The sequence below is a fragment of the Eulemur rufifrons genome, chromosome 9 (assembly GCF_041146395.1).
Source record: "Eulemur rufifrons isolate Redbay chromosome 9, OSU_ERuf_1, whole genome shotgun sequence".
NCBI classification, from domain to species: Eukaryota; Metazoa; Chordata; class Mammalia; order Primates; family Lemuridae; genus Eulemur; species Eulemur rufifrons.
This window is the reverse complement of record NC_090991.1, coordinates 47998204-48024693: the sequence shown is the minus strand read 5'-3', so window position 1 is coordinate 48024693 and position 26490 is coordinate 47998204. Positions and strand designations below refer to the sequence as shown.

At 35.0% G+C, this 26490-nt stretch overlaps 1 pseudogene; it reads right to left on the bottom strand.

The window, feature by feature from the left end:
- Positions 1-13886: 13886 nt before the first annotated feature.
- On the bottom strand, positions 13887-13977 carry LOC138392801 (small nucleolar RNA U13; annotated as a pseudogene).
- Between the last annotated feature and the right edge of the window lie 12513 nt (positions 13978-26490).

The following is a 26490-nucleotide window of genomic DNA, read 5'->3' as shown; positions in this document are numbered from 1 at the left end:
GATCTCAACCAAATGATAGATAACAATACTGTAATAGCTGGAGACTTTAACACCCCACTGACAGTACAGGACAGATCCTCTAAACAGAAAATAAACAAAGACATAATGGACCTAAATAGAATGCTAGAACAAATGGGCATGGCTGACATCTATAGGACATTCTACCCAAAGTCCACAGAATATACATTCTTCTCATCAGCTCACAGGACATTCTCTAAGATTGACCATGTCCTACGACATAAATCATGCCTTCAAAAATTCAAAAAAATAGAAATTATACCATGCATCTTCTCAGATCACAGCGGAATAAAAGTAACAATGATCACAAACAGAAACCCTCACTCTTACTCAAAGTCATGGAAGCTAAATAACCTTCTCCTGAATAATTATTCTATAAAAGAAGAAATCAAGATGGAAATCAAAAATTTCTTTGAATTAAATGACAATGGAGATACAACTTATCAAAATCTATGGGATGCAGCTAAAGCAGTCCTGAGAGGAAAATTCATATCCATAAATGCCTATATCAAAAAGACAGAAAACATGCAAATAGACAACCTAACGAATAGACTCAAAGAGCTGGAGAAAGAAGAACAGAACGATCCCAAACCCAGCAGAAGGCGAGAAATTACTAAGATCAAATCAGAACTAAATGAAAAGGACAACAAAGAAACCATAAGGGAAATTAATAAAACAAAAAGTTGGTTCTTTGAAAAGATAAACAAAATAGACACACCTCTGGCTAGACTAACCAAGAACACAAAAGTAAAATCTCTAATAACCTCCATTAGGAACATGAAAGGAGAAATCACAACCGATGCTACAGAGATACAAGATATCATCTATGAATTCTACAAAAATCTTTATGCACACAAACTGGAGAACGTGGAGGAAATGGACAAATTTTTAGAAACACATAGTCTTCCCAGGCTCAACCAGGAAGAAATAGAATACCTGAACAGACCAATATCAAGAACTGAAATCGAAACAGCAATAAAAAACCTCCCCCAAAAGAAAAGCCCTGGTCCAGATGGGTTCACACCTGAATTTTACCATACATACAAAGAAGAACTGGTGCCCATCCTACATAAACTATTCTCCAATATTGAGAAGGATGGAGTTCTCCCCAACACGTTCTACCAAGCCAATATAACATTAATACCAAAACCTGGAAAGGACGCAACAAAAATAGAGAACTACAGACCAATTTCCCTCATGAATATAGATGCAAAAATTTTCAATAAAATACTAGCAAATCGAATCCAAGTACTTATCAAAAAAGTAATCCACCACGACCAAGTGGGCTTCATCCCCGAGATGCAGGGGTGGTTCAACATACGTAAATCTATCAATGTAATTCACCACATAAATAGAAGCAAAAACAAAAACCATATGATACTCTCATTAGATGCAGAAAAAGCATTTGACAAAATTCAACACCCTTTTATGATAAAAACGCTTAACAAAATAGGCATTGATGGAACCTACCTAAAAATGATACAAGCCATATATGACAAACCCACAGCCAACATCATACTGAATGGGGAAAAACTGAAAGCACTCCCACTTAGAACTGGAACCAGACAGGGCTGCCCATTGTCTCCATTACTTTTCAACATAGTATTGGAAGTCCTTGCGAGAGCTATCAGGCAAGAGAGCAGAATCAAGGGAGTCCAAATAGGGAAGGAAGAGATCAAACTCTCACTTTTTGCTGATGATATGATGTTATATCTGGAAAACCCCCAGGATTCAACCAAGAGACTCCTGGAATTGATTAATGAATACAGCAAAGTCTCAGGCTACAAAATTAATATACACAAATCAGAGGCATTTATATATGCCAATAACAGTCAATCGGAAAACCAAATTAAAGACTCAATTCCCTTAAAAATAGCAACAAAGAAAATAAAATATCTAGGTATATATCTAACTAAAGAGGTAAAGGACCTCTATAAGGAAAACTATGAAACACTGAGAAAAGAAATAGCAGAACTTGCAAATAGATGGAAAACTATACCATACTCGTGGATCGGAAGAATCAACATTGTTAAAATGTCTATACTACCCAAAGTGATCTACAGATTCAATGAAATCCCTATTAAATTACCAACATCATTCTTTACAGACATAGAGAAAATAATTATACACTTTGTATGGAACCAAAGAAGACCCCGTATAGCAAAAGCAATTTTAAGCAACAAAAACAAAATGGGAGGTATTAATTTGCCAGACCTCAAACTATACTACAAGGCCGTGGTTCTTAAAACAGCCTGGTATTGGCACAAGTGCAGGGACACAGACCAGTGGAACACAACAGAAAATCCAAATATAGAACCATCCTCATATAGTCACCTAATTTTTGACAAAGCGGGAAAGAATATACTCTGGGGACAAGAATCCCTATTCAACAAATGGTGCTGGGAGAATTGGTTAGCCACTTGTAGAAGACTGAAACAGGACCCACAGTTTTCACCTCTCACAAAAATCAAATCACGGTGGATAACAGACTTAAACCTTAGGCCTGATACAATCAGAATTCTAGAAGAAAATGTAGGAAAGACTCTTACAGACATTGGCCTAGGCAAAGAATTTATGAAGAAGACCCCCAAGGCAATCACAGCAACAACAAAAATAAATGAATGGGACATGATTAAATTAAAAAGCTTCTGCACAGCCAAAGACACAGTCCAGAGAATAAACAGACCACCTACAGAATGGGAAAAAATTTTTGCATACTACACATCAGATAAAGGACTGATAACAAGAATCTATTTAGAACTCAGGAAAATCAGCAAGAAAAAATCAAGCAACCCTATCAAAAAGTGGGCAAAGGACATGAATAGAAATTTTTCAAAAGAAGATATAAAAATGGCTAACAAACATATGAAAAAGTGTTCAACATCTCTAATCATCAGGGAAATGCAAATCAAAACCACAATGAGATATCACTTAACCCCAGTGAGAATGGCCTTTATCAAAAAAACCCAAAACAACACATGTTGGCGTGGGTGTGGAGAGACAGGAACACTCCTACACTGCTGGTGGGACTGCAAACTAGTGCAACCCCTGTGGAAAGCATTATGGAGGTATCTTAAACAGATTCAAGTAGACCTGCCATTTGACCCAGCAATCCCATTACTGGGCATATACCCAAAGGAAAAAAGGTCATTCTGTAACAAAGACACATGTACCCGAATGTTTATAGCAGCACAATTCACAATAGCAAAGATGTGGAAACAACCCAAATGCCCATCAATACATGATTGGATTAGTAAGCTGTGGTATATGTATACCATGGAATATTACTCAGCTATAAGGAATGATGAAGATACGACATCTCTATGGTTCTCCTGGAGAGAGCTGGAACCCATTATATTAAGTGAAGTATCCCAAGAATGGAAAAACAAGCAACCCATGTACTCACCAGAATATTGGTTTCCCTGATCATCACCTAAATAGAAATCTGGGAACGACACCAATTGGACATCAGACTGAGGTGGGGGGTGGGGGAGGGGATGGGAGTATGCCTACACAATGAGTGCATTGCGCACCGTTTGGGGAGTGGTAACACTTGAAGGTGCTGACTCGGGAAAGGGGGGGTGGGGAAAAAAATATGAAACTATTGTTTTTAACTTGCACTATTCACTTAATAATTTATCATGAATATTTCCCATATTATTTCATATCATTGTACAAGAAATAATGTATACATTATGAGGACATACTGTATCTAACAAGATATACTGTTAGACTCTTTGATTCTGTAAAATTAAATTGAAAAAAAAAAAAAAGAAAGCACATCAGTCATTACTTGGAACTAAAGAAAACAGCATAAGAAAATTTGAGGGATTAGGAAACTTCTGGGGTTATAAAATTGCTTTCTATCTCCATTGGGGTGGTATATACTAGGGTATAGACGTTTGTTGAAACTCATTTAAAAATTACACTTAAATGTATGTGGCTTTATATATGTAAATTATACCTCAGTAAATTGGATTAAATATTTTTAAATGTTAAAAAAAAAAAAAATTAAAATGATAGGTAGCATATTGTTAGAATATGGACTGATTTTCACTTATCATTAAGGAGTTAGGTTTTTAAAAAATGAAGATATACTAACTCTCTCCATAATGAAAAACATGAACAAGGAAGGAGGGAAATTTGCTTTTTTATCTTCTCTTTCTCCAATGTGCTCCCTGACTTCAAGACCAAGATTTGGGCTCACTAGAGATCAGGGTGGCCATTACTCAACTCTGTGGCCACCAGGGTTTTAGTGGAGAAGAGGGCTAAACTCTTGATAAGAATACATTTAAAAGGCCCAGTCACCATAATTAAAAAGAGAGTGTGCCTGTCCTACCGATATTAAAACATATTGCTAAACTATATTAATTTAAATAGTGTGGCACTCAAGCAAGAATACACAGACTGATCAATCATACAGAAGAGCTATCTCAGAAATAAGCCATATGGATATGTCAATTTAGTTACTTTAAAGGTGGGGTAACAAAATCTGCAGAGAAGGAAATGACTAAGCAATAATTGTATGGGACTTGGACTATTTTGAAAAACATACTGTAAGAGCATCACCATGAATCATACATAAATTTGACTTTGATTAAACTTTAAAAATACCAAAGAATAACTCAAAGAAAATGAGGCTAAATACTTACTTAGAATGAAGAGAGACTTTGTTAGCACTAAAAACAAAGGAAAAAATATCATAGGCAAAGAGATTTGCAAACCTGAAAGTTTGAAGAATTATGACTGTTTTAATGAAAATGGGAAGTCAAATTATAAACTCTGGAGAAATATCTGCAGTCCATAAAGTTCACTAATAAGTAAACAAGTGAAAATTATACACATATGACATAAAATGGAGGAAAATCACAAATAGGTAATTCATAGATGAAATATTCACATTTGGGGGGGAAAAGACCTTTAAAAGTGCTCCACGAGGAACTAATGCCAGTTATATACATGATGCATTTTCAGCAAAAAATTGACAAATATTGGAAATGAATTAGGCAAGATGAATTCTCATATAATATTGGAAATATAAATTTAGAATACCTTTTTACAAGTGATGAGGTAATGTATATCAGCGGGACTTAAAGTTGACCTATTAATTCTATTTCTAGAATACAATGCCCGGCTAATTTTTCCTGTTTTTAATAGAGACAGGGTCTCACTCTTACTCAGGCTGTTCTCAAACTCCTGAGCTCAAGCAATCCTCCCACCTCAGCCTCCCAGAGTGCTAGGATTACAGCGTGAACCACTGTGCCCAGCCAGGGTTTCATTTTCTTTTTTAAATAAAAGACCACAATCCATTTTATTTCTGTGTTATACCTAATTCTAAAATATTTAAAGTATGTAGTTACCATCTTATCACAGACTTTATCTTGAGCAAATCTTGACACAGGATAATTAAACATGCTTAAGAGAATATTTTATCAGCCAGATGTGGAGAATGGTTTTTGATCTTAAGCAAACAAACAAAAAATAGGTCACCTATGTATATGGTTGCACGTATTAATCTAGCCAAAAGATCCCTAATTTGGGTGTTCATTTTAGTCCAAGGAATACGACTCAACTATGGATGTCAATTTTGTAAGGTATTTTAGAGAAAACCAAAATAAAATACTACTTCTTCCGGCTAAGAAGCTCAAATCTAATAATAGATCCCAACCTGAGGATGCACCAAAAGAATTAAAAGGTCGAGGGATGAATGTATGAAATCACAAAAGTGCAGTGAAGGTGTACAAGTCCTCCAGAGCAGAGAGTGAAACCTAATGCAGCAAACAGGGAAGTTTCACACAACCATGTATGTTCAAGCTGTCTTACTTCTGAATGACAGTTGATTTGCAAACATTCCAAGAGGGTAGGTTGTTGAAGCAGTAGAAAGGCTTATTCCAGGCAGAAGGAAGATTGAGAGTTGTGAAGACATGTAGCTATTAAATTAGCATGGGTGTCTTTTAGCAAATATATGCAGTTTGTTGTCACAGAATCAAGGTCAATGATAGATAAAACTGGAAATCTCCAAAGCCATTGTCCATAAGGCCAAGAGCTTATATTGGATTTTATTCTTCATGGGCCATGGGGATTTATTGAAGAGTTTTAATCTGAGCATTGACATGTACATATCTGAAGTGTTTAAAGATAACAGTGGAGGAAATGTTTTCAGGGATGCCACCCAAGTCAGAGATGCCAGTTAGGAGGCAGTAGTTTGTGAGAGCAATGGTGACAACCAGAATGTATATGAAATGAAAGAAGTGGACATCTCTAGAAGACAGTAGGAGATGCTTGTATGAAATTAGTTGGTCCTTCAATTATATCCATCATGCATTTTAGGACTTAACATATCCCCCAAATGGGATTTTATACAATAAAGCATCCAAGAATTTGACCACATCCTTAGTACATTAAAAATTGTTTCAGAGCTCTTGTGGTTGAATGGAAAAGTCAATATAATTTAATAGCTTTTTTAAAAAGAAAAAAAAAAGTAAAAAATGACATCAGCATTTATATAAAGCACCTTAGTTTCCAGCTAGTATGTTGCTTTAATGGGAAGGGAATAAAGATTGGTGTTTCCTACGAGAGTACATATTTTGAAACATCTCTAGGTTTTCGGTTTTAAAAGTAAAATCATTTGGACTATCGTTTAACATGGTTGTGTCCTTGGGGAGATTTTTGTCCTGCTTGTTAGGGTATATATAAATCTACATTGTGGATTATTTTTCTGTTCCCACCTTATGTGGTTTGGCTACTAGTGTAAAACCAAGCTCAGTGTTGGTTACCGTAGATTCTCTCTTGAGTTTTTCATTGGCTTGGACACCAGAGAGATTTCCATCAGCCTGAGATATTTAAGGTTTACTAATTTTTCAGGCTGAAAATCAGAACTTTTAATGAGTTTATCATTTCCCAATTTGCGTGGTAGGTCACTGCACTAATCTCTCTCAAGGGAATAAAACACTGAAATAATTTTGGTAACACAGATATGGGCCAAGAGTATTTGCCATTTATCTGCACTAGACAGGATCTGTAGGTAGCTGGTATGGGCTACAACAGTCAGTCTTTCCTAAATCCTGTTTTTGTTCAAGAGCATGGACCATGCAGAACTCCAAAGATTGAAATAGAAAAGAAGTTTAACTTAAGCAAGTTGCTTTCGATGATCAGAAAAGGGGTTTGGGTGCTCTGGAATGTTGCACACATTTTTTCATTGCAGAAATCTACACGGTAACTGGATGCACACTGAAAGGTATTTATAGTTAGTTTTGATAAAATATACAGTTGTCTGAACTTTTGCCCAGAACCAGAAACCAAACAGGCTATAGGCCTTCATCTGGAGAGTTCATTTATGCATTTCTGAATTTGAACATTCCCCAGTACTAATGGAACATTAAGGACTTGTGGTTAACTCAGGATGAACATTCGGAGTGGCTACCGTTTGGCTAAAATGATTTTCTTATGTTTCATACGATCGCTTAATGAGCTGTATCCCATGAGTTCATACTGGAGACCCACAACAGTTAAACCTAAATAGCCAATTGAAGCCGGTCTTTTTATCAAAAACATTATTTTTAAAAGCTCTGTTTGCTTCTCCCATACTCTTGCCCACCCCTAACTTGTTAGGGTAGAACATTTGGCTCTATGTTTAAAACCAGAAATGGAAAGTTGTTTTGGTTTTCCTTAATAAAATCTTCACAAATTTGATTTTTAACATATAGAAGAAAGTTTTCCATTAAGCTCTTTTTTCCATTTAAGGAAGGCAGCAGAGTCGACTGTACAGAAGTCTGTAATTAAAAACAAAAATTCTCTAGTTTCTCCACTTGCTCACATATGTGTTACACTTCTTGATTATTGATTGTAAAACTTTTCTTGATGAATTGTACTGGGTACAATATGATACAATTAGGACTCCTGGCATGAAGTTGCAGTGTGCAGTCAGTTACCCAAAAGTGGAGATGGCAGGGGCATTATATATGATGTTCGGCGCCTGCTAGTGTATGTAATTATGTCAGTTTTGAACACAAAAGTGAAAGATCATATATATATTTGTTTCTGCTGTTGTTTTGTTTTCCTTTATCTACACGGGCATATTTTCATGAAGAATGTCTATGATTTAGTAGAAAGCACTGGATTTGGGTTCAGGAAAAACTGAATGCCATTCCTGGTTGCTGCTTTTGGCTTACCTTCCTGAGATTGAATTCTTCTTATACATTATTTCATTTAATCATCAGCAAATGTACTCTGCGGTACTTGGTATTTCCATTTTATAGGTAAGAAAATTGAGGTTTAGTGAAATTCAGTAATTTTCTGCAGACCCCAGAGCCCGCACGTACAGGGACTGGCCAAGCTGAATGTGACTTCAAAGTCCACACTCTTTGCGACCACACCGCTGGCGTCAGAATGGGAAGCTCCTGCTACCACTAGCTGTCTTTGCACAACTTGGTTAATTTGTTTAATTTTCTTGATCCCTCTATTAGTTATATGCAAATTGTCAGCAATACTCTCTCTTTCACAGAGTGTTACGTATATTAAGTGCAATGACATGTGAAAGTACTTAGCAGCATGTTGCTTAACACCTACAGAAAGTCAGTAAATATCTGTTTAATTTGACAAAATACATACCTATGACTTGAAAAGATTAAAAAATTATTGAAAGAAGACAATGATTTTTATTGAACTGCCTAGAGAATTATCAGTGTGACAATAAATAAAGGTATAGTTGGACCAGAGAAAGTGGGAAATAAGAAGAATGTGTATTTGCTTTCATTTAGGCTCAAGAAAATACTGATACACCCTGAAAGGACAGGAAAAAAAAAAAATGGGCAACTGCTTTCCACAATATTAGTTGACTTACTGAATTAGAAGGTGTTTTTCAACATATAAAATGGACAGTGTCAGGCTTGAAAATGTATTAGTAGCTCAGGAATTTAACAACCAGACACTATTTCATTCTGAAGAACAGAATTAGAAATCCCCATGAATTTACTCTTTGCAGACTGCAGAAATATATAAAAAAAAATACACAGAGTAGAATTTTGTCATGAATTTATGGTGTTTTTCTTTGCTGCACATTTTGGCTCTCTCTGAAAGCCAATAAATGTGAATATAGGTTATAATGGAGCTTAGAAGAAGATGAGGAATAAGGAAGAGGAGGAGGAGGAGAAGAATGATAGCTGCAAAATACTACACCAGTGTAAAAGTAGATCATTTTAATGACCAAATGGGGAAAATGAAGTCCAGTAGTAAACTATTATACAAAGAAGCTTAAACATCTAAAAAAATAACTATGGACATTGCTATTCATCCAGAAAGAGTGAGTTTTTGTTAAGAATAATTTTTTTATGACATTACTGGAGGAAGGAGAACTATATGCATGTGTGTGCACATGTGTATATATGCAATATATGGTTTGTATATATTCTCATTACTTTTTAATAATATAAACGAATATATTTCCAAGTAATTTTATTATTGTTCTAATCTATTATTCACACTTGCTATTATTCCTTGCTAAGTTATACTTGGGTTTCTTCCATCTTGCACACATAGATAATATTAGAAATAGTACAGATGTTTTCAGTACGCAGGATATCGCTAGATCTTTCCTTTTCCTGGCATAGTTAGCTTTAAAATGCATTAGTTTCTTAAAGATTTAGAATAAATAGTTTCTTGGGTATTGATGTTTTATGTGCAGTTCAAAAGTTAAAATATTATTTGACAATATAGGCCATTTCACACTATCCTTTCAAATGTAGAGTGGGAAGTCCCTTGCAGTCCCTCCTAGAATTACCTTTTAGTCCATATTATATGAAGTAAATCATTGATTACTGTTGCACAATAATTATTTGGTGGAAATTGAGCCCCCACTAGGGGAGCATATGAGCTTAGTTGTATTACCATGCCATGGAAAACATGGCGACTGCAGACCAAAGCTAGCTGGGGGTGTCGGGACTGGGCAGCCAGCTAAACACAAGTGTTGAGCATGATTCTGCACACTGTGCAAGGTGTGAAATTCAGCACAGACAGAGGAGATGGGAGGAAGAGGCAAGTTTAGTCAGGCAGGGCGAGAGGACCCAGGGTCAGGCTGCCACACTCTGCCCTGTTTCATCCTGCATCTGTGTGGTATGTGACTCTGTGTCTACAAATGTTCATTATTGTCTCCACTGTGCTAGAGGACTCCAGGTGAACTTTCAATCTAATATGTGCAGTTAGCAAGATAGTTCTGAATTTTAAAATTATCTTGCAAATAGAGGGAGATTTAGGTTTTGTAATGTCTGAAGCTTATATAATCCTGTGGACTCTCTTTCAGAAATATAATTTTAAAAAACTACAAGTGCAAAATAGATGTGAATATTAATGCATGGTTAGAATGAGAACAAAGCTCTAAATTACAAATGTCAAAAGGCTCATTGACAAAAGTGCATTTTTAAGTTGATCCTAGTTTAGTTTTAAATGTGACTCAATAAAGAAACTTAGCATTTTGTTAGCTGAGATGTAAGCAATAAGGCAAAGCCATGTTTCATAAAAATCATAGCACAGGTATCCTCCTCACATGCAGATATTTGGTTTCCAAGATATTTATTGTGAGACCTGGTAAAATTTATGTTAAACTCTATAATTGGTGCACAGATGTTATTTTCCAAGAATGCTTGTGATTACAAAAGCAACTGAGGTCTGGACCAAAATTATGCCATTTGCTATCTTAAACCATAGGGATTCAATTTCTCTTTTCATATATAATTTGAAAAATTTAAATTCTGCTCCCTTCTTGACCTGACAATAAGCTGTGAGGCAGAAAAACAATTCTGACAACGATTAGATTCAGTTGTATTGCATCACAGCTTTTACACACAAATGAGACAGAGTGAACCTAGGTGTTCTATTCTCTTTGTGTATAACCATTGCTAAAATTTCTCTGGAATATACTTGAGACATTCAATACCTGGAATGAGTTTTAAAAAATTGTAAAGTAGACAAAAATTGGTATTTTGGAAACATCTTGCAGTGTATCTTGAGATGTATACACGCACATTTTATGGGATTCATTAAACATTAAGTGGAAATGACAAATACCTATTGAAAATAATTGAGTTCATTTATATTAGTTTAGTAAGAACTTATGAGTTTTTGAAAATAATTGTTTTAGAATTATATTTAATGAGCCAGAACATTATATATGTCATTATTTATACTCCACCCACAGTAATGCTTAAGTCCTCTGATAGATTTGTACAACCCAGTGTTGTTTTGTCAAGTAATAGTTTATTTAACATAAATGTTAGACTAATTGTAAACAAAAGCATTTTTATATGCTTTAATTCTGAAAATGTCGTTATGTGTTAGAAAGTTCTTCCTAGTTGCAATACTCTTAAAATAAATTTTGCACGGGAGTAGAGGAAGGTGGAGGAATCTGTACCGTACATGTTGTTTAATTCTACAAGTGTTTTTTTTTTTTAACCTTTTAAAAATAATAAATCCAAATTTCCCTTTCTTTTATTGTTATAATTGGAAATTTAAACAAAATGCTTCCTATTTTTATATATCTCCCATTACTCCTAATTCAAAAAATATTTTTTTTTATTTCAGCTCATTATGGAGGTACAAAAGTTCAGTTATACATATTACCCATGCCCCCCCATGCCCCTGAGTCTGAGCTTCAAGTGTGTCCATACCTACATGATGAGTGTGATGTGCACTGTCTAGGGAATGGACACACTCAAAAAATATTTTTTTTAAATTATGACTTAAACCATGGATATTCAATAAATCTATTATACTTCCATGTTTACTGATAAAATATGTTTTCATGTTTTGGTATAGACACTTTACAGAGCAGATCAGCAAAAGGAACTCTATGGAACATAAACAACCAAACAAACGGTCATTTGCATTAGGTGGTTTTCAAAATGTGCTGCTGCCACAGGCAGGATTGGTAAGTTTTTTGATGTTCATAACATTTTAGACATCAAAAGAATCAAAGGGAGAGAAACTGGTTATAGGTACCACTTGGAGGTTTCTTCTTTCCTTCATGTAAAACTGTTTACCAAAGAAAAACATTAATGTTTTTAATTTCATGTTCAAAGCATTCTTATTATTGTTGGTTTTTAATAAATGTTATTTTGAAATAATCTTAGATTTACAGAGAAGTTGGAAATGTAGTACAGAGAGTTCCCATACACCCTTCACTCTATTTCGGTTTCCCCTAATGTCATCATTTCATATTGCTATCACATATTTGTCAAAACTAAGAAACCAACACTGGTACATTACTATTAACTAAACCCCAGACTTGATTCAAATTTCACCACTGTTTCCATTAATATCCTTTTTCTGTTCCAGGATCCAATTTGGGATACCACATCTCATTTAGTCATCATATCTCCTTAGTTTCCTTTGGTCCATGACAATTTCTCAGTCTTTCTTTGTTTTCCATTATCTTGACATTTTTTAGGAGAACTGATTGCACAGTTTTTTAGAATGTCCAAGAACTTCATTTTTAACTTTATTCAAATTTATAGTTAAATAACTACAGATCTACATGTATATATGTTTGAGATATTCATGCAGAATGAATACAGTGCACCCAGGTTAGAGGAAAGTACTCAGGCTAGTTCAAGGTCATCTTGAGGAAGAGTAATTGGCAGTATTAAATGTACTATAGGCTGAAGTGATTTTGGAAGCTATCTATAGTCAACACACTAGAGAGCATGAGGAAAGTGTGGATAAAGTTTTATATCTGAATTCCCTACTTTAGTTGCTTCTATAATTTGTAGCTAAGCTAGGGACTCCTGAACCTTTTCTAGTGGTCCAACACTGTGGGTTTTCCATTGTCTTAATGCTAAACGTGATGAATGCAAATCGAAAGGTACAATGCACACAGCTGAAAATTCAAAGTGCATAATTTGAGGTTGCATTGCTTTCAAAACTTCAGAAGTCTCTGCCTGCCAAGAAAAGAAGTTGAAGCATTGCACTTCTATTTCTAAAGAGAAGTGAAGCCAATACCTATAAGACATATGTCTTTATTTACTCAAACATAAATCAAATGGTCCAGGAACTTGTGCAAGTAAATCGGATTCCATTTGTATGTTTTTCCTGACACATAAATCTAGCTGGATGTAGAATGGCATGAATAATGCAGGAACTGAGCTCCCAGAGTGAATAATCTTTCACTGAAAACCTGGGACTGATGGTTTACCTTATAGAAATAGGCTTGGCACCATGGAGATAAATGCAAGAAAACACATAAGCAATGCGTATGTATATATTTTTCTCTTATTGGATTTTATGTTTTTATGCCAGTGATTAGTTTTCTAATTTCATGCATTAAATAATAAATTTTAGTCACTGTTATTATTATCAATTTTTTTTTTTTTTGAGACAGAGTCCATCTCTTTTGCCCGGGCTAGAGTACAGTGGCATCTTCATAGCTCACTGCAACCTCCAATTTCTGGGTTCAAGTGATCCTACTGCCTCAGCCTCCCGTGTAGCTGGGACTACAGGCGCACACCACAACTCATGGCTATTTTTTCTACTTTTAGTAGAGATGGGGTCTCGCTCTTGCTCAGGCTGGTCTCAAACTCCTGAGCTCAAGCAGTCCTCCCACCTCAGCCTCCCAGAGTGCTAGGATTATAGGCGTGGGCCACTGCGCCCAGACACACTGTTTTTATTACTGATTCTTTTATGCTGAGCACACTATTCACAGCAATCCACTGAGATGAACATTATTATTATTATGTTAAGATGAAAAAGATGAGGGACTGGGAATGTTCATAACTTATCAAAGATCATACACCTGGTCAAGGGCAGAGTCAAATCTAGTCTGTCTGACTCTAGAGGTATAAATATTACTAAACACTATTCCTTTTTTTTTTTTTTTCCCACATTGGATGGGGAACGTGCTGATATCATAACAGTTTGAGGGAGGCACATCTCACTCATGCACGTTATCACACTTATGAACTACAAAAGGATCAACACTATTCCTGTTTTGAACTCCAGATGTTTTATGGTAGTCAGATAAAACAACCTGACAGAGGCAAAAAGAATAAATAAAGAAAAATAAGTCAGCACAAAACTCTGAGTACAAAAAGAACAAATCTTGTGCTCGGGCTGCAAAGCTAAGTTAAAGCACACCATGGAACCCTTTTCTCAGCAGCACAAAGAAGAAATCTACATTAACCAATACTCAGATCCCATTTATCACCTACTTGTCTGAACGGTTCAGGGGGAAAAAATAAATCTTGACTTGAAACCATAACTGAGGTTATGAAGGCTTTCATTCATTTTTTAAGAATCTATCCACTAATTAGCTCATAGCCAGGCAAAGAGTAGGTCTTCAATAGAATCTGCGGGAGATTGACATATATACATAGTCAAGAAGAGTTTGTGGGTATTTAAAATATGTATTGTACTCCAATTGCTGGAGATTCAGGGATAAATAAGCCACACAGTTCCCAAGCTATATATATAGAGTTTATATTTTATCAAGGATGCCAGACATGAAACAAATTATTAATGTTTAATTGCAGCTGTGATAGGTGCTCAAAACTATCGACACAGAGAGTGTTTGGAAACATTTCCACGTAAGTTATGCTACGGATTAAGGCCTAAGATTTAAGAAATGGGAAAATGTAATCCTGGCATAGTTTTCATGATTTACAAAGTTCCTTTGAAAATGTCTAGGAAAATTCCTTCAGTGCCTGGGCATTTATAGATCCCATGCATGGCTGAACACTATTACAATTTCTTAGGACCTTCCCTGTTTGGTACACTGTGGCCCCTCTTCAAGATTTTTCATCATCACTGCTTTCAAAGAATAATTATTAAACTACAAATTCAAAGACAGAGAAAATAATTCAACTCTCAGTTTTTGAGTTTTAAAGACAGAATCCTACATTGGGATACATAGCAGTCCTAGGTTTGTAGGAGACATCAACCTGTGATTTCTGTGGTGTGGGAAAGCTGAAGGAGGGGGCTCCTAGACCTTGAAAGCCATCATATTCAGGTATAATGATACTTAAACCATACAATTAAATACAAAATTCTCAGCAGATGACACCACAGAGGAGTGAAATGCCAGGTGAGGTTATGCAATCCACCAGTAGACTGACACAAGATGTCTAAGGAGTCAACATCTAATTTCAATAGCTTGATATTACCAAACCCTCCTCTGCCCTGAAACTTAATGCAACCCTAGAGATAAAAACCTAAATTAACTGTTTTTATTAACAAGATTAATATTCTATCAGAGAGCCAAATGAGAATTTGGAATAAAGATTTAAGTGATAGGAAAAAAATATTTTTTTTTGCAGTTTCAGGCGTGTAAAATTCACACCTGCACATATATTTAATGTTCAGAGATATCATTCATTAGACACAAATGAGAAATGTTTTCTAAACTCAAGGAACCCACTTCTCATTCAAGAGTCCCATGTGCACAGATTGGAGGGTGGCTAAAGTAATGTTGTGGGAATTATTGTCAAAATTTGGCAGAGGCCAAATAGCTGCAACTAGTAGGGTGAGCTACAGTAAGTAAGTGATCATCTTTCTTGCTTTCTTTAGCTAAAAAAATGAAATATTTCTAAAGACTTAGGTCTTTGATAAATATGAATTGTGAATATTAACCTGGCAACCTGAGATAGGATTTCTTAGCAAGGACAAGAGACCGATGCATAGAGAATATTTAGAAGATGGTGCAATTAGTACTTCTAGATGGTAATGAGGGTCTGAGGTGTCTAGGTGGAGAGAGGGCGGTGGTACAAGGAGTTGAGGGAACATATAAGACATAGCTGGCCATAAAGAGAAAGAAGAATAATGTAAGCTTTAAGCATTTTAGTACTATGTTGGTCACTGCGAAAAAAAAAAGAGCTATGGGGGAAAAAAAAAACCCAAAGGCTTCAGTTGGTGCCATTTTCTATACCTTAAATCTAGTCTTGTCACTTTCAATGACAGAATTTTATATATATAAACGTGTGTGTGTATACATATATATATAAACACATAGATAGATAATGTGGATTAAAACTTTTATAAAACCACAGGATTTAGAGCCTGGCTATTAAAATATTCTTTATGAACATGGACACAAAATTCCTAAACAAGTTACCAGCAAATTGAATAGAGTGAAATATATATATAAGACATCAGACACCATAACTAGTGTGATTTATCCCAGAATGCAAGAAGTCTGGTTCAACTTATGAAAAATCAATGTTACAAACCATATTGATAAAATGTAGGACAAACCCAGAAGATGATATCACTATATACAGAAAGTGCATTTGACAAAATTCTACACCCTTTCATGATAACAACAGTCAACAAACCAGGAATAGAAGGAAACTTCCTCAATTTATTAAAGATATCTATGAAAAATCTCTTAGTGGTCTAATAAAAACAGCTCTCCCCTTCCATCTTTTCAATGTCTCACATTAATTATATTTTTCAAACATAAATCCATGTTGCCTGATAATATCACAAAAATATACACTCTCCATTATATGACTCTGTTACTGGCCACATTGAACAACTCGTCACTCACCAAATATCTTGCCACCTTTCCTAAACTTATTTTCCATATTTGAAATGATGGTACCTTTTATCCTGGGTGACCAACATCTTTGACACATTCAGATCACATCAAAGCACAGCTCAATGGCTATTTTCTCACACTAGACATTTCGGGTTGGCGAAGCCAGAATAACTGTGTCTATACTTTTTCTCATTCTATAGTAATTGACTATCTTTTATAGCAAATAACGGACATTCTTTGCTTTATAATTTGTGAATAATTTAAATATGATTCTTTCATGTATCCTCCATTTCCAGCCCAATGATTTAAAAATATTGTTTAAATGTATTGCTGAATAAGTCAACTTTATTTTTCTGTTTAACATTTTTTACTCCAATCCATATATTATATGTAAAAACCACTCCAAATTTTCTTTTTTTCTCAAAGGATCTAAGTCAGCCAGGTTTCTGTTAGTGGAAGCAAATGGCCATGTACATGGATTAAACAGTTAACTAACAGTGAGGTAAATTTGTGAGAACCTTGCTTTCACACAAGATAAAAATGTTGAAAAACAACCACACAGTTAAAATTTTTAAGTTTGTCATTTTGAAATTGGCCTATTTCAAAAAATCCATTTTGAAATTTCAAATTTATTTCAAAATTTATTGAGAAATAAATCCACGTATATCAGTTAGCAGCTCTATGTTGCCATTTGCTTCCACTAATAGAAACCTAGATGAGTTAGAATCTTTGAGGAAATAAAAAGAAAATTTGTAATGGTTTTTACATATAATGTGTAGATAGGAGTCTAAAATGTTCAACAGAAAAATAAAGTTGACTTATTCAGCAATACAATTAAACAATATTTTAAAATCACTAAGCTGGAAATGGTAGATATATATGAAAGAATTATATTGAAATCATTGACAAATTATAAAGCAAAGAACTTTTGTTATTTCCTATAAAAGGTAGTCAATTCTTACTACAACTTCATTTTTAGGTTATATTTAAGCTTCAGGAAGAAACAGAGTGCCATTTTGTGAAATGTGGTAACGACTTTAGTAGATAGCAGATTTGATGTTCATGGAACAATCATCATGTGTCACTATAAAATTGCTTTGGCATTATTCCAGTGACTTCAAAATGATCACTTGTCACTGTGTCTCTAAAGTAACTTTTGCTCCCTCAGAATCTTTGCTATTATGCCAACTAGAGTGTCATTTTTGGTTTTCTTTGCAGGATCTATAAAATAAACACATAATTAATAAATTCAAAACTGTTCGGGAAATATCGAGGCATTCTTTGGTTGCAACCTCTTTGTATGAGTAGAAATGTAAAGAGATAGCCTATTTTAATATTTCAACATCTGGTTGGTTATCAGTGTAGACTAAGGTAAATTAGTACAAGGGAATAAAATTAACGTGCTCAAACCATCATAGGATGATGTCACACTGAAAAGTGGATTCTCTTTATACAGTTTAAAAGGTGATTAAAAGGTTATTTTTTGAGGCTTTAGTAACATTTCATCTAATGTGAAGCCAATGTTACTCCAGGTCACACGCAGGCCAGCCTAGAATGAAGTCACAGAAATGAAAGTGAAGATAGAGTTGAAGATTAATTTAATTAGGATTTCTTAAGATAATATTTAATTTTATGAAGGATTTTAAGGCTGTGAGATTGTTTCCTCACATCACAATACATCAAATATGCACATTTTCAGATTCTTCCCAGGCATTTCTGGCCAACAGGATTGTGTGGAATTCACAACCTCCAAAAGACAGAATTAATACCAGTTACAGTAAGAATCTACAGAATATTAGTGGCATGCAAATGGATTTGATTAATAATGAAATGTAAGGTGGTATTTCTGCAATAATCCAATGATTTTTGAAAGGTCCTGTCCTTGATCTCATTTTTGCCTGGAAATTGTGATTTGGTGCTGAACTGCATTTGATAAGAAATTAATGCCTAAAGTATACAAAAAAGAAAGTGTGTGTCTTGGTGTGTGGCATGTGAAAACTTTGAGGAAGAAAAATAAGGATCAGGGAAGCAATCTCTGAAACAATAGAGGTCACAAGTGCACATACAAGTAGGATTTATTTATAACCTTGAAATACTGAAAAAGGAAAATCCTTGGGGGTGATAGTTTCGGAACTCAGTAATGTACTGCTTGGGATTTTGAGGGTTTTTTCACTTATATGGTTATACATATTTTGAAATGCAATGTCACATTTTAAAAAGCACTTGTGAGTGACAATGATATTTCTAGAAAGAAAAAAGAAAGCTATCTTTTAAGATGCCACGCATCCTTATAAAACCCTTTCAGAATGTACTATTGTTCCATTTTTACAGACAGTGAAACTGAGACTTGGGTTGGGCTATTTGCCTGTTACACCACTATGCGTGGTAGAAGCAGAACTCATATCCCAGTCATTCTACCTCTAAGCCCATAAACACTGGATTGTCTCTCTGCTCTCTTTGAATTAAAGACTGGAGACCAAAATTCTAGATTGTAATACATTTGAGTCAGTGACTTTTTATCCTGCCTGGACTTATTACTGTTACATGTTGAGAAAGTGAGAAGAATGATATTGGCATATTGGCAATATTGGCAATTGGCAATCATTGGCAGAAGAATGATATTGGCATATTGCCTTTAGGTAGAAGAATTATATCACTTTTCCCTCAATTTCCCCTCCAAACCCATGCTCTTTCTCTCCTTCTCTGCCCTGTCCTGTATCCTGGGATACTTGTGCCCTAGGGATGCCACACCAAACTTCCTCACCTCCTGGCTTCTAATTCGGTTTGGCCAATAAGAATAAGGACAGAATAACCTGAGCATTTCCGCCCTGTTCCATCTCTACTTTAGTACCTTGGCTGTGACTGTAATTATGTTTCCTGAAACTCTGGATCTTGTGACTGTAATTATGTTTCCTTAAACTCTGGATCCTCTGGATCCTAATTATGTTTCCTTAAACTCTGGATCCCTCTTTCTCCCCTCCCTCTCTTTCACTAGATCCCACTGATGCATCAAATACTCATGGATAATTTAATAGTTTTTGCTCTGTAACAAACCACCCTAAAACTTAGCCCCTTAAGAACCATAACTATTTATTAATTTTTATAAATCCGTAGGTGTTTGGAGAGTTCTTCAAGTCTGTGCTGGTTTGGCTTAATAGCCTAGATGGCCTCACTGGCACTTTGCTGATTAGCTCAAGGCCAGCTAAGGTGATGAGGACATTAGGTTACATGCATCTTACCCTCCAGCAGCTTAACCAAGACTCATTCACATGGTAGTGGTTGCAGGGCTCCCAGGCCTCAAGGTGCAAGCATTTTTAAGGTCTCTGCTTGTATCAAGTTTTTTATTGCCCCATTAGCTAAATCTAGAGTCAGTGTGCAGATACCTGGAGAACATCATTTCAGGCACCTTTGCAAATGACCTACCACAGGTATCCAGATATGCAATCCCTGCCTATTTAAAAAACCATGTCATTTATGCTTCTCTTCCAGGTCTGACTACAGGTTCCATCTTACAGTGTGATGGAATATGTACAATGCTTTTCAAAACCTCAGATTAAAGGTGAGGCATTTATTTATTATTATGTTCTTAACTCTAATTAATAGCATATTTTACCAAAGTAGAAATATCACACTTTGGAATCTGAAACTCTTTCATAACAGAAAAATTTTTTTCTTTTCCTTTTTCTTTAAGAAGAAATATTCTAAACTATTAAGAATGTTCTATTTTATAAAAAAAGAAGTTCTTAGCATATTAAATTTGTAGCAACTTTAGGAAGTTTGCAATCGGTCTCCATTGTCCTCAAAGAGGCCTAAGCAGAGTTAATATTTAATAAATGTAAAAAGAAATAGTTCTTTCTGGACAGTCTAATTCAGAACGCCTGCACTGGAGACAGGCAGAACAAAATGTCTCCAGTACGAAAATCCCCTATATTTTATTTTACTTGCAAGTGGTGACAAACATCTTGAAAACAAATATCGTTCAACAAAATCTGATGAAACAGAAAGTATTTTGTTTCAAATATATATAAATCTTGTAAACTTTAAGTGGTTTCCTGAACAAGAAGTGAATGGAAAATGCCAAAGATGGTTTTTCTAGGCATTTCCTTCAAGAGCAGGATTTCAAAGACTTAAAAGGTTTTTGTTTTTGTTTTGTTTTACTTTTTAAACTACCAGCTCAAATATTATTTATGGTAGCTATTTTTTTAGTGCTATTCTAAGGTGTATTGAGAGTGTATTATGTTATCATTACTAGCTATGCTTACAGACACACCACATGCTGAAGCAGATTATTCAGTGTGTACACACACATGCAGACATCTTTATCTAAGCCTAATTGAATTAGTTGTAGAAATATTTTTGTTTTTCAGAAATATCTTCAGTCAATTTTTTGTTGAATATTAGGATTTCTGAGTGTTCTAACTAAATGTTCCAAGTGGCTGTATGAAAAAAGAATAATTATAAAAATTCATGAACTGTAATTATTATAATAATTTTAAAATTTTTTAAAATTTATTTTGAGTGGATGGTTGAGTCTTGAGCACCTATTTCCTTGGGAAGCACTAACCTGGTGACAAATGCCTGGGTTTAAACGCCGGCTTCCTCATTTCCAGTAGAATTGCTTTAGTCGGTTATTTTCATATGTTTGAGATTCTGTCTCCTAACCTATGCGAAGGGATAACTAAGCAATAATTATTTCTAATTGTTTTCCAAATTTCCACTTGAAATACCAACATTAAATTATTATATTTAAATATTTAAAGAAAGAATTCAGGTTTTATATATGCACATGCATATGTAATTTCAAATTTCACATGAAAATGTGTGTAAAAAGTGGATATCCAAGTGGAACCATTTAGACATCAGACATTTTCAGCTGGATAAAAAGCCACAAAAAGGGAATCCAGCGTCACTTTCTTGTGTGGTAAAATCTGTAACTGATACATCAAATGTTAGATGTATAGTTTTTTATTTTACTTATTTTATTTTTTCATTTCAGAATATTATGGGGGTATAAATATTTAGGTCGCATTTATTGCCTTTGCTCTACAGAATGGGAGAAAATATTTGCATATTTTGTTTATTCTTGAGTCTAATATTACAAACCAATTAACTATCTCTCAAAGGAGTTTTAATTCATTGATGGATCAACTGCATGCCCTGCTGTAGGCATTCATAGAAGGTCAATATTTAGTTTATAAATAGACCAAAATACGCATATCCACTTCTCTCCACTGTCCCCATATAGCACCATTTATTCTCTCCACAAAATTGCCAACCACCTCCATCCGTCTCACTCTTGCCCCGATTAATCCTGACATCCGTTCTCCACAGAGCAGGTAGAACTATTTCTGTTTTTTAAACCTAAACAAGATCATGTCAGTTTCTCATGAAAATTCTCCCATGTCTTTCTTTGCTCTTAGAAGAAAGGAAAAAATGAATAAATCATCAGATCCCTGTGTGAGCTGATCCATACTAAACTGTCAATCTCTACACTGTAGTGAAGCTCAAATCTTCAGCTCTAGCAATTGATTCCTTAATTTAGATTACGGCTCTACCACGCACTAGCTTTGAGTGGACCTTATGTAACTTTATTAACCTCTCTGAACCTGGGTATTCTCACCTACAAAGTGGTTAGCAAAATCCCCAGATTCTACAAATGAGATGCCAGCAGGTACCCTCCACCACTTGCCCGTTGTCTCTAGACATTGCCAAATATCCCCTAAAAGTCTAAACAGCCCTTAGTTGAGAACCACCATTGTATTTGTTTTTCCTGTGACAATTTGAAATAGATATTAAACATTTTAGCCCAAATTCAATCAAAATTGCATGTTATTAGAATAACCTTACAATTTTAGATATGACGAATAATATATTCCTTGAGATTATATACACATATTTGTCACATATTCACTCCATGAAAAACATTTTACAAACATTTACAATAGTAGCAATCCTCATGACTATTTTTAAATTATAGAATTTTTACCATCTTATTTTACAGAGAATAAATGTCCTATCAGCAAGGTCACATAGCTAGCAAACTGATGTTTGAATCGAGATCTCTCTGACTCTGAAACCCATGATCTTCCAACTATACTTCCAACTATACTATTCTGGAAGAATGGGTATATATTGTTGAGATATGGATACAGCAGGCTATTTTCCTTTGCTCCTTTGGAGATCAGTCAATTTTAAATTAAGTTAAGTTACTTCTGCTGGGCTATTGACTGGGAATCATCCTCTTATTCTACTCCTTACCAGTTGTATGAGCAAAGACGTATCACTTAGACTAGATTATCTCCAAGTATGATTTTCAAAGAGATAGGTCAGAACCATTTCCTTATGCTGTAAAACATATTTATAATTGGCAAATGCATAAATTATATTTGATATATAATTAAGTATCCATTTTGACTATCAATGGCATAATTCAGTCTATGGAAAGAAAAAGACAATAGAAAAAAATTATGAACAAACACAAACAACTTCCAAATCTAAACTAAATATAGGTGTAGGACTCAATAATGATCATCAAACTGACCAAAAAGCTATCCTTTATTTTGCAAAACTATTTGCAGGGTACACTTTTGGTCAGTTGGGGACTGGCTGTATTTTTCAAAAGCCACAAAATCACAACCGTAAGAGTATTTTAAATGTCTATGATAACTACTTAGTGGTTCAGAAACTAACACTTTATAATTCAAATTTCCAAGGAAACTGGTTTGCTCTAAGTTTTAAAAAATCATTACAGACAAGCAATATGGGATTTTTTTCAAATTGATCTATTTACAAAAAGAAAAGTATAAGAAATATACATTAATGCTGTTTATTTTACAATTTTGTTTCATACTATTTCCTTTTTCTCCAGTAACATTTATCCTATTAAGTTGTAGAGTGGGAGAAACAAATCTATACCATTTTCCTTATTCAAATAATTTGAAAAAGTATCTGTGATCCAAATTGCCTAACTGGATTAGAACCTCTATTCCCAACTGTGAGATAATTTCTAACTTGGCAAAAGTATTTGCAAGAAACCCCTCCCTGCCACAATAATTCTAGGTCTCATCTCATTAAACAGTTTATCCTGCTTATTTATTCTTGACCAAGCACCGGTGAGAGACATGGCTTTGAAGATAGAAGGAAAAACTCGTACTGAAATTAACAGACCAGAAAGCTGAGTCCTGTTTACAGCTAAATCTCAGTGGTTTGGAATGGAATGTAGATAGTTCTGCAACTTTAGAAATTTTTACTTACACTTGAAAGTATAAAATGATCTATCACCACCCATTTGCTGTGGAGATAATTTAAAAGTAAAAAAAAAAAAACCTGACACTTTATGCATTTATTAATGAATTAGATAGAGGGCAAGAACATCCTGACTTTTCCATAATTTCTTCACACTTGAAAGAACCTCAGAGTGAGTGGTGGGTATGATTTAGCTCTCATCTTTTTGGCTTTGCTGTAAAGGCAGTCATATAAGTCATGGGATATATTTGTTAGTTTGAGCATAAAACATAAAGCATTGGCTTCTTTGAGACTCTGTTGTGATCATCCAGCCAGTACCACTTAGAAACATGCTTGGCTTTGAAGCCAAGAAAAGGAAAAAAGAGAACCCAAGAATTGAATATAAAAGATGAGTTTGGAGCCAGATCATCAAGAATAAATGTGGAGAAGTCATCTGAGGGCTATATGTAAACCTATAAACATTGTACATGTACACAGTTTTATGTTCCTTGGGTTTAAATAAAATAACAAACAGATGTTGGTAAAATGTTTCTGATCTTGGGTTGGCATCTAAGGGAAAGATAAAAGAGAAGAAACAATAACAATAAAAGAATATTAAGAATTGTACAATGTGATCTTTAGTTTAAAATGGTGCCTGGCTAGAAAGAATGGTGCAACCTATGCTAATTTCCCACCCAACACTTAAGAAAACAATCAAACCAAAAAAACAAAACCACAAAAAATTAAAATGCATATCATTTAAAATCAAGACTGACAGCAAGACTATTATAAGGATCTAAAAAGATTTTTCCATAAAATTCAAAGTCTATGTTGCTACATGGAGAATTATAAGCAAGTCTAATAAAACAGACCAAATCCTCAGGCTTGAAAGGAGGGAGGCAAACTTTTTTCCCCACTATACAATTCTCCCCTTGGTTCAGGTATCTTCGATTCACAACTGAATAGTTACATTAAGATGTTTCCACAAATGTTAATGTAGAGATGTCATCATTGCTAAAGACAGTCATTTCAAACAGAAGAAAATGTTGTCAAAAATATATTTTTCCTGAATTTATTATTAATGTTTGGAGTAGAAATTTAAGAGCTTGACCAGTATTTGCACACTAGAAGAGACATGTAAGTCACTACAGTAACTGGCTGCCAAGAATTTGCTGATGGCCTACAGAAATGCAGACCTGAGTATACCTCACATGTTCTCTGGTCCTGCCAGACCCAATGGAGCTCAATTAAAAGATGATAAATGAAAAAATTAAATAAAATAAATAATGGTAATAGTCTATCCTGAATTGAACCACCTCTGATGCTGGCTGATACATATTCAAATAACAGTAAGCGAGCCCTGAGACTATTGCATACAACATCGGCATTGGAACAGTCACAGCTTCTACCCCTTTATCCTTCCATAAAACAGCAATAATAGTAATAAGTAAAAATAACAAAGTAAAGAAATGGGAAATTTGATGTGTCATTGGAATTGTCAGCATGAATGAGCTAGAAAAGGAAGAGTAGTCTGGGTTAGAAAGGGAAGGGAAACAATAACAAAAACATAAAACACCATGTGAGCATGTGGGTGTACACACACACACACACACACACACAGACACCAAAAGAACATATTTCACAGGAAGTACATCAGAGAGGGGTCTTCAGAGGCTAAGCAGAAGCTGTTTCTTGCATAAGTGCCATAGGAATTGTAAGCCTACAGAGCAAAAAAAAAAAAAAGTTTCCTTGCCCATCTAACTTATGTAGACATAACTGTATCTTGATGGCAAACATGGCTTTTGGAAAATAGAGTTAATTAGGCTTTCTCATAACATCAGTCAGATTTTATCACAGATAAGTTGGAAAACTTTACTACTTACTTCTTTCTCTTTCCCATCTGCCACTTTGCAGCTTTCCAATTCAGTTGATATCTTTTCCTCTGCTTGTCTCTTCTGCGTTCATGGGTCCCTTAATAGAGAACGTAGGTAGTTCAGTGATCTTCACTATATATTGCCTGGAAACCAGCAGCCTAAATTCATTATTTCTCTAACCCATTTAATTTTCTTCCTTCCTTCCAGTTCTATACTTCTATGTTTAGTTCATAATCTTCCAATTATCATTCAATTTCCTGGTACTTTGATACTAAGAAGACAGTGCCCTGCATATTAGACATAAAAATATGGTCACTGGAATGACCACGCTTCATAAATTCAAATGCTGACCTTTATCTGCCCAACCTTGTTTCTGAAAACTTACTTTGACATTTTTCCCACTCAAACAAATCACTGGGGACACAGAATCCTGCTCTTGGCCTTGGCCAACTGTATTGAGAGAACATCTATTTTAACCTAATGTCCCTGGATATTATGGTCCTTGGTACTCAGGACTTCCCTTTACCAGCAAACACAGTCTCTGTGACATGTCTCTCCCGAAAAGAGCCTTTGCTGTCTATGCTAAGCACCGCAGCGTCGCGTGATGGATAGCCTCACCTCCCCTTCTCAGGTACAGCAGAATGCACATACCTGGTTCTGCTGCTTCACTGGAGCAGGGGGGCCAGTGTCTCTCTGAATTTGAAACTATCTTATGTGACTTTTGTTTCCGAAAATCACGTCCCTTATTGTACCTAGGGATACGACTTTCTTCTGGGGTAAATAACATCTCACCGACATAACTGGAATTATGATTTTGGGAAACCACTCTTCTGAAGTACGGTGGAGGGAATGGAT